The sequence below is a fragment of the Clytia hemisphaerica genome, unplaced genomic scaffold (genome assembly GCF_902728285.1).
Source record: "Clytia hemisphaerica strain Z4C2 unplaced genomic scaffold, Clytia hemisphaerica genome assembly, whole genome shotgun sequence".
NCBI classification, from domain to species: domain Eukaryota; kingdom Metazoa; phylum Cnidaria; class Hydrozoa; order Leptothecata; family Clytiidae; genus Clytia; species Clytia hemisphaerica.
In genome coordinates, this window is record NW_027103348.1 from 25,722 (window position 1) to 33,838 (window position 8,117).

Here is an 8,117-nt window from a genome sequence, read left to right on the forward strand (position 1 = left end):
TTTTAATATCCGAATGGAGGAAATCTTGAAACTCTTAGACAGAAGAAAGGTTAGTATATAATTATTTAAAATATTATATTTTTTATATGGTCAGCATTGTAAAATTTCTATAAAAATATGAATGAAAACTCTTGCCAAATAGTTTGAAACTTGAAAAACATCCAATATTCAAGTTTAACTCACAAAATGTTACCATATTGATACTTTTATGCCTAGAAGTCTATAAGTCTTTGATAATCTTATTTTATTATTATGACAAAAAAGATATCTAATCTGAAAATATTACCTCCTCAGCAATCAAGACTGTGTTTAATTTCAGTAGCTTGTGAAATATCCAAAGATTTTTTGGGTAACCTGTACTTTGCGTGAGGATATATTAATAGATATTATTATATTTCAGCTAAAATATCAACCACTCGGACCGCTTTCCAAGTATGTTCCAAAGGAGGTTTTGGGGAGGTATCATGACCTTTTTATAGTGGATAACTGTCAAGATGCCACACTCATCAGACTGCAGGCCACCAATATGGGAGTTACGTGTCCAAACATGAATGTCATTGAGTTTGACGACCAGAAAGATAGCAGCGAGGTTTTTGATGAACGGTGTAGTGGTTTTGTTAATTCTGGAATCAACGATGCCCCCCTCCAAATTAAAAACAAAATTCTTGACTGCTTGGATAGCATTAAAGATTGCGAAATTCCTGAAGTAAGATGTCTCTTCATTTCTTCATTATCAGTAAGACTCCTGAAGACTCAGACACTGTTTTTTCCTCTTAGGTTACATAAAATCTTCTTTTTTTTGAAATAATACTGAAATTTGTTTCTGGTGGGTTCTCCTTGCACAGAATAAATAAGAAAGAAAATGCATCTGATATTATCTACTAAGGTTCTTACTTCTACTCATTGCTTTTTGAAAAACAAAACAGAAAGAAAGTGCCCTTCTTTTTTTTGTAATAAGTTACAGTAATTTTTATTTTTAGCCTAACTATTATGAGTACATGGAACAACAGGAAGCAATAGCAGCAGAAGAAGCCAGAACAACAGAAGGATTAGAACATAATTAATTTGACTTTGAAAGAGAACTGTTAGTATATAGGATATAGATTATTTGTAGTGATAGGACAGTAATTTGAAAGTTACATAGCATCAATCGGGTCAACTTTCGAGGGAGGATTTTTATCAGCTCTAAACAGCAGACTTTCTTGGTCTGCAATTTGTAAATTAAGTTGAGAATGTCATCCAACTTTTAAAAACTAAGGACCACAAAATGTTGTGGTCTAAAGTGATAAAATTTATCCCTCACCAAAGTTGGGAATCCCGATTGATGGTAGTTATTTTAAAAAGTTACTTAGTGTTTTTAATGATAAAACTGCCTCAACCAAATCTTTGTACAAAAGCTCTGATTTCTTGAAAAGTTTTCATTCATTTGGTCAAAAAATTGGGGTTTTATTTTATCCTGGAACCGAAAAGATTTTGCAAAATCCTTCAACAAATAAAATTCAACATCGGGGAATGGCGGACACGTCTCCTGACTGCAAACAGATGTCCTAACTTGCAATGTCAACTTTTAAAAGTGACGTTTTCAATTCAGATCAGCTTTGTGAAAAGTGACGTCACAACTCGCAATTGGCTAAAGAAGACCACCAAGGGCAACATCATTTTTCGTGTCAAAATTGAAGAAAAAAAATCCATAGAAAAGGGAACAACAATAGAAAATACTTAGCAATTACCCAGCACTGTCTGTAATTTGCCAAAAATACCGATACTTTTCAAATGGCTAGGAAAGTTAACTTGTTAGTCCAAAATATAAAAGAACCATACTAAAACATCACAGGGCTACATTAAACGAATGTAAAGTATTTTTCACTATCATCACGTTTTACGTTTCCCAAAAATCTGATTTTGTCCGCAATTCGATGACATGGTTCTACATTCAATTAAATTCTTAGGCCATAGACCTTTCTCAATCAGGCTGTTCTCAATTGCCATGGAAAATCTTTACCCTCAAAAAATTTTAACTAGAAATTTGGTGCTCGTGGCTTGAAAATCTTATTTTTTCTTTATTATAGTGAATGTTTTAAATTGTATAATCCCTATGATGATATCAAAGATGACCAAAATGAAGTGTAAGTTCTTGAAATATGTTACCTTGCAGTTTCAGTTGCTGTCTATGGTATTTTGAATTCAACCTTCTATCCTTCCTCCATATATTGAAATGAATGAAAAATATAATACAAAGCACGTAAATTATATATCTTTTAGAAATTTCACCGATCCATGTCAGCGACCAGCAATGATCGAAACCCTACCACATTCTTCTTCAAACATGTAATTAAGTTCTTAAAGTATTCTCTACGTGACTTTTCTTTATTTTTGATTAGAAAACGAGACGAGAAATATTATGTTGATAGGAAATTTCAGACTTATTTTAAACTTTTGTTTTGCTGCTTTAAAAATTATTTTAAGTTTGTTACTTACTGTTTCAGTTACTGTCCGTAGAATTTTGAATCAAATGGTCTATCCTGCCCCTATATATAAAGGAACGAAAAACATGGTATCTTTTTGCTTTCAAGTACTATATATTTTTTTAACTTAAAAGGAATATCACCAATCCATGCCAGGAACCAGCATTGACCGAAACTCAACCACATTCATCTACGAACATGTAATTAAATTCTTTGTATTCCCTTTGTGACCTATATCTTCATGTTTAATTAGAGAAACTTATAGAATACTTATATAATAGACTTATTTTGAATTTTTATTTAGCTGCTTTAAAAATTATTTTAAGTTCTTGAAGTATGTTACTTATTGTTTCAGTTACTGTCCGTAGAATTTTGAATCAAATTTCTGATGTTCAGTCATGACGAATATTGACTTTCCCAAAGTAAACAATGCTATTTACAGTATAAAATGCTAAAAAAACAATGAAGAATTGCTAAGCTTAGTCACTTCCAGCAGCTCCACTCAAATTTCAGCTCTCTGCAAATGAGTCTACCATATTTGTTTTGAAATCGCACATGTTAGCAAAAAACAAGTTCGTTTCCAGCCTCTAGACCCAGTTTCTTGTTTTCGTGAGCTTTCTCAAAATTTCGTGATAATTTGCACGGAATCAAAACAAAGCAATTTTGGCGGCAAAATTAGTGGTTAAAATAGAATGCTGTGGTGGTTGAACTGGAAGCTTTTCAAATTGCTTTTTTCTTTATTGTTTGGAGCTACTGAGAATAGTCTAAGTTAGCCTATGTCCTATCAAAGTATAATGGTATCCTATAAAATATGGGTAAATGCGTTTAAATGATAAACTTTTCTCTCTTTAAAAACCTATAGGATAAGTAAAAAGTATATACAAACAAAAGAAAATGTCGTCAACAGTTTTAGAGAATTTGAGAGGCGAGGATGTCCGTAGCGTTTACCTGGTCACCTACTCCAGGGCAGACATTGTAAAGTTTCCCACCCGCAAGTCCTTCGGAGACGCAGTGTCCAAAGCCTTCAGAGATGCCCGGGGACACTGCTGTTCCCCTCAGGCAAAATCGTCGATTCTGTAGAGGTCACGAAATTGCCGAGTACAGACGTCAAAAAAAAAAAATTCAAAATGGCTGCCGAGCGAGCACTGACAAAAACAAAAAATTAGGAGTTTTCAATTGCCTACTACAGCAGAATAAGACAGAGAAATGCAGTAAAATAAAAAGTAAACAAACCTTGAACCTTTTGTTTGTCAAAATAAGGAAAATATTCTAGCTTTAGTAATGTTTACATTCAGAAATAAATCCATTTTCCACCAGACCTACAACAAGGTTTCAAACCACGCTGCGGCATTACTGGCAATGAATTCTGACTTAAAAAATGTTGGTCCAGTTCCCTAGAAAGGGTATGATTACACTTCCAAATGACTTTTTTTTACAATAACATTTGTCTTCTCACAAATCCAAAAATAAAGGTTATAAAACCAACACGGGGGTCAACATTCTTTACAACAAACCGTCAGATCAAACTTTATAAAGATCAACCACGTAAATGTCACTTGTTTTCCTGATATCTGAATAATATTAAAACCTTTCTGTATATATTTGGTTCTTCAAAACCATTTCCCTTTCCCGCAGCAGGCTTTAAAGTTCATGTTGACCCCCGGTTTTATTTGCGCGGTAATCTAGAAAGGCCTTTAGTGCGGTATAAACAAATGATTTCATTGGTTTAAAAAAGTCAAAACATCAAGCTATATCACGTGATCAGAATCATGATCGGACTAAACGGAAGCCGTGGTCATATGTCATATGATATTTTCGCGCGTTTTAATTCGGCAAAGTTTAGTAAACTCGACCACGTATCAATGTTTTGATTTTTCAAGCGGGGATTTCTGTAGAATGATAAAATATGGCTTGGCTGGAATCGACACCATAACAGCAGTGGGGAAGGTTGTCCCTGTTTACTGGGCAGTGTGCCAAGAAGCCCATGAGGATGGGGCTGCCCACTATCACGCCTCCATTCTTCTTACGAAGCCACGTCGTTGGAATCCGATAAAGGAAATTCTGACAAAGACCTACGGTATCGTGGTAAATTTCAAAAAAAATGATCGGGGCTACGACTCAGCCTATGAGTACATCAGCAAATCTGACGGGGACTTGTTTTGCAGCGAAAACCATCCCAACATCGTTCAAGTTGGCACACCCTCAACCAAAGCCGCAATGAACAGCTATGCTGAGCGTAGACGCAAGCGAAAGTCTGATGAGCAACTTGGGGCTGAGGCTGAGGGCGGGGACCCATCTGAAAATCCCACCTCATCAACAAAGGCGAACAAGAAAACATGTCGCAGGCTGACAATTCTCGAGGTCTGCAAATTCATAGTGAAAAAGAATATCACTAAGCGCGTAGAACTATTATGTGAAGCCAAGGAGCAGGAGTTAGCGGGCAAACTTGACCTGGCGGAATTTTGTGTGGGGCGCAGCAAGGCTAAGTTGATTGAGATCATTGAGAATGCTTGGGATTATGAGGATTCTCCGAAGGTCAAGGCGATGGAAAACCGGGATAGGATGCATGTCATTTATGATATTTTAAACCAACAGTGTGCCCCGGGTTGTGAAAATGAACTTTGGAAGAAGTCTGCCCTCCAGCTTCTGTCTTGGAATAACATTGACAGACCCGAGTTCTGTTCTGCCATACGCGCACTCCTCACTTTTGGTCGTAGCAAAACGAGAAACATTATGTTGATAGGGGACGCAAATTGTGGAAAAAGTTTTCTGTTGCAGCCTCTAACCGATATCTTCCAGGTATTTGAGAATCCCGCGAAGGGAAGATTTGCTTGGTTGGGGATTGAGGATAAGGAAGCGGTCTTGATTGATGATTTTCGCTGGGATCCAGACCAAATCTCCTGGGACGATCTTCTGCGCTTGTTGGAGGGAAAAGTTACCAAACTCCCAGCCCCTAAGAACGTCATGACCAAGGACGTAGTTGTTACCCGGGATATTCCTATCTTCGTGACCAGTCGTGGGATGATTAGGTGGCCCAAACAGGACAAATATGAGGATCAGGAGAATCAAATGATGGACATTCGTTGGAAGTATTTCAAGTTTTTCAGAGGACTAACCCGGGAGGAAATGAACACTTCAATCCCACCATGTGCACACTGCTTTGCAGAGTTTGTGCTGATGTAACGTGAACTACCGCTTAAGTAGACCTCTTTCGTTTGGAAATTTAACCCTGATGTTGAAAATTTGTGTTGGTTTTTCTGTTTCACGCTCACTTCACAGCCTTTGGCTGTGAAATCATACAAAATTAGCACATTTCACGTCAAGTTACACATGTTACGTCACTATTTATAAAAAACAATTAACACTTCACTTTTTATTTATACACCGTAACATGCGTGACATGGCGTGACATGGACTGATTTGGTGTGATTTCTCTAGGACCCAAACGTGAAATGTGCGTAACATGGATGTAAAGTGAGAAAACCGGGATAGGATGCATGTCATTTATGATATTTTAAACCAACAGTGTGCCCCGGTTTGTGAAAATGAACTTTGGAAGAAGTCTGCCCTCCAGCTTCTGTCTTGGAATAACATTGACAGACCCGAGTTCTGTTCTGCCATACGCGCACTCCTCACTTTTGGTCGTAGCAAAACGAGAAATATTATGTTGATAGGGGACGCAAATTGTGGAAAAAGTTTTCTGTTGCAGCCTCTAACCGATATCTTCCAGGTGTTTGAGAATCCCGCGAAGGGAAGATTTGCTTGGTTGGGGATTGAGGATAAGGAAGCGGTCTGGATTGATGATTTTCGCTGGGATCCTGACCAAATCTCCTGGGACGATCTTCTGCGCTTGTTGGAGGGAAAAGTTACCAAACTCCCAGCCCCTAAGAACGTCATGACCAAGGACGTAGTTGTTACCCGGGATATTCCTATCTTCATGACCAGTCGTGGGATGATTAGGTGGCCCAAACAGGACAAATATGAGGATCAGGAGAATCAAATGATGGACATTCGTTGGAAGTATTTCAAGTTTTTCAGAGGACTAACCCGGGAGGAAATGAACACTTCAATCCCACCATGTGCACGCTGCTTTGCAGAGTTTGTGCTGATGTAACGTGAACTACCACTTAAGTAGACCTCTTTCGTTTGGAAATTTAACCCTGATGTTGAAAATTTGTGTTGGTTTTTCTGTTTCACGCTCACTTCACAGCCTTTGGCTGTGAAATCATACAAAAATTAGCACATTTCACGTCAAGTTACACATGTTACGTCACTATTTATAAAAAACAATTAACACTTCACTTTTTATTTATACACCGTAACATGCGTGACATGGCGTGACATGGACTGATTTGGTGTGATTTCTCTAGGACCCAAACGTGAAATGTGCGTAACATGGACGTAAAGTGAGAAACCGGGTAGGATGCATGTCATTTATGATATTTTAAACCAACAGTGTGCCCTGGGTTGTGAAAATGAACTTTGGAAGAAGTCTGCCCTCCAGCTTCTGTCTTGGAATAACATTGACAGACCCGAGTTCTGTTCTGCCATACGCGCACTCCTCACTTTTGGTCGTAGCAAAACGAGAAATATTATGTTGATAGGGGACGCAAATTGTGGAAAAAGTTTTCTGTTGCAGCCTCTAACCGATATCTTCCAGGTGTTTGAGAATCCCGCGAAGGGAAGATTTGCTTGGTTGGGGATTGAGGATAAGGAGCAGGTCTTTGATTGATGATTTTCGCTGGGATCTGACCAATCTCCTGGACGATCATTATTTCTGCGCTTGTTGGAGGGAAAAGTTACCAAACTCCCAGCCCCTAAGAACGTCATGACCAAGGACGTAGTTGTTACCCGGGATATTCCTATCTTCATGACCAGTCGTGGGATGATTAGGTGGCCCAAACAGGACAAATATGAGGATCAGGAGAATCAAATGATGGACATTCGTTGGAAGTATTTCAAGTTTTTCAGAGGACTAACCCGGGAGGAAATGAACACTTCAATCCCACCATGTGCACGCTGCTTTGCAGAGTTTGTGCTGATGTAACGTGAACTACCACTTAAGTAGACCTCTTTCGTTTGGAAATTTAACCCTGATGTTGAAAATTTGTGTTGGTTTTTCTGTTTCACGCTCACTTCACAGCCTTTGGCTGTGAAATCATACAAAATTAGCACATTTCACGTCAAGTTACACATGTTACGTCACTATTTATAAAAAACAATTAACACTTCACTTTTTATTTATACACCGTAACATGCGTGACATGGCGTGACATGGACTGATTTGGTGTGATTTCTCTAGGACCCAAACGTGAAATGTGCGTAACATGGATGTAAAGTGAGAAAACCGGGATAGGATGCATGTCATTTATGATATTTTAAACCAACAGTGTGCCCCGGGTTGTGAAAATGAACTTTGGAAGAAGTCTGCCCTCCAGCTTCTGTCTTGGAATAACATTGACAGACCCGAGTTCTGTTCTGCCATACGCGCACTCCTCACTTTTGGTCGTAGCAAAACGAGAAATATTATGTTGATAGGGGACGCAAATTGTGGAAAAAGTTTTCTGTTGCAGCCTCTAACCGATATCTTCCAGGTGTTTGAGAATCCCGCGAAGGGAAGATTTGCTGGTTGGGGATTGAGGATAAGGAAGC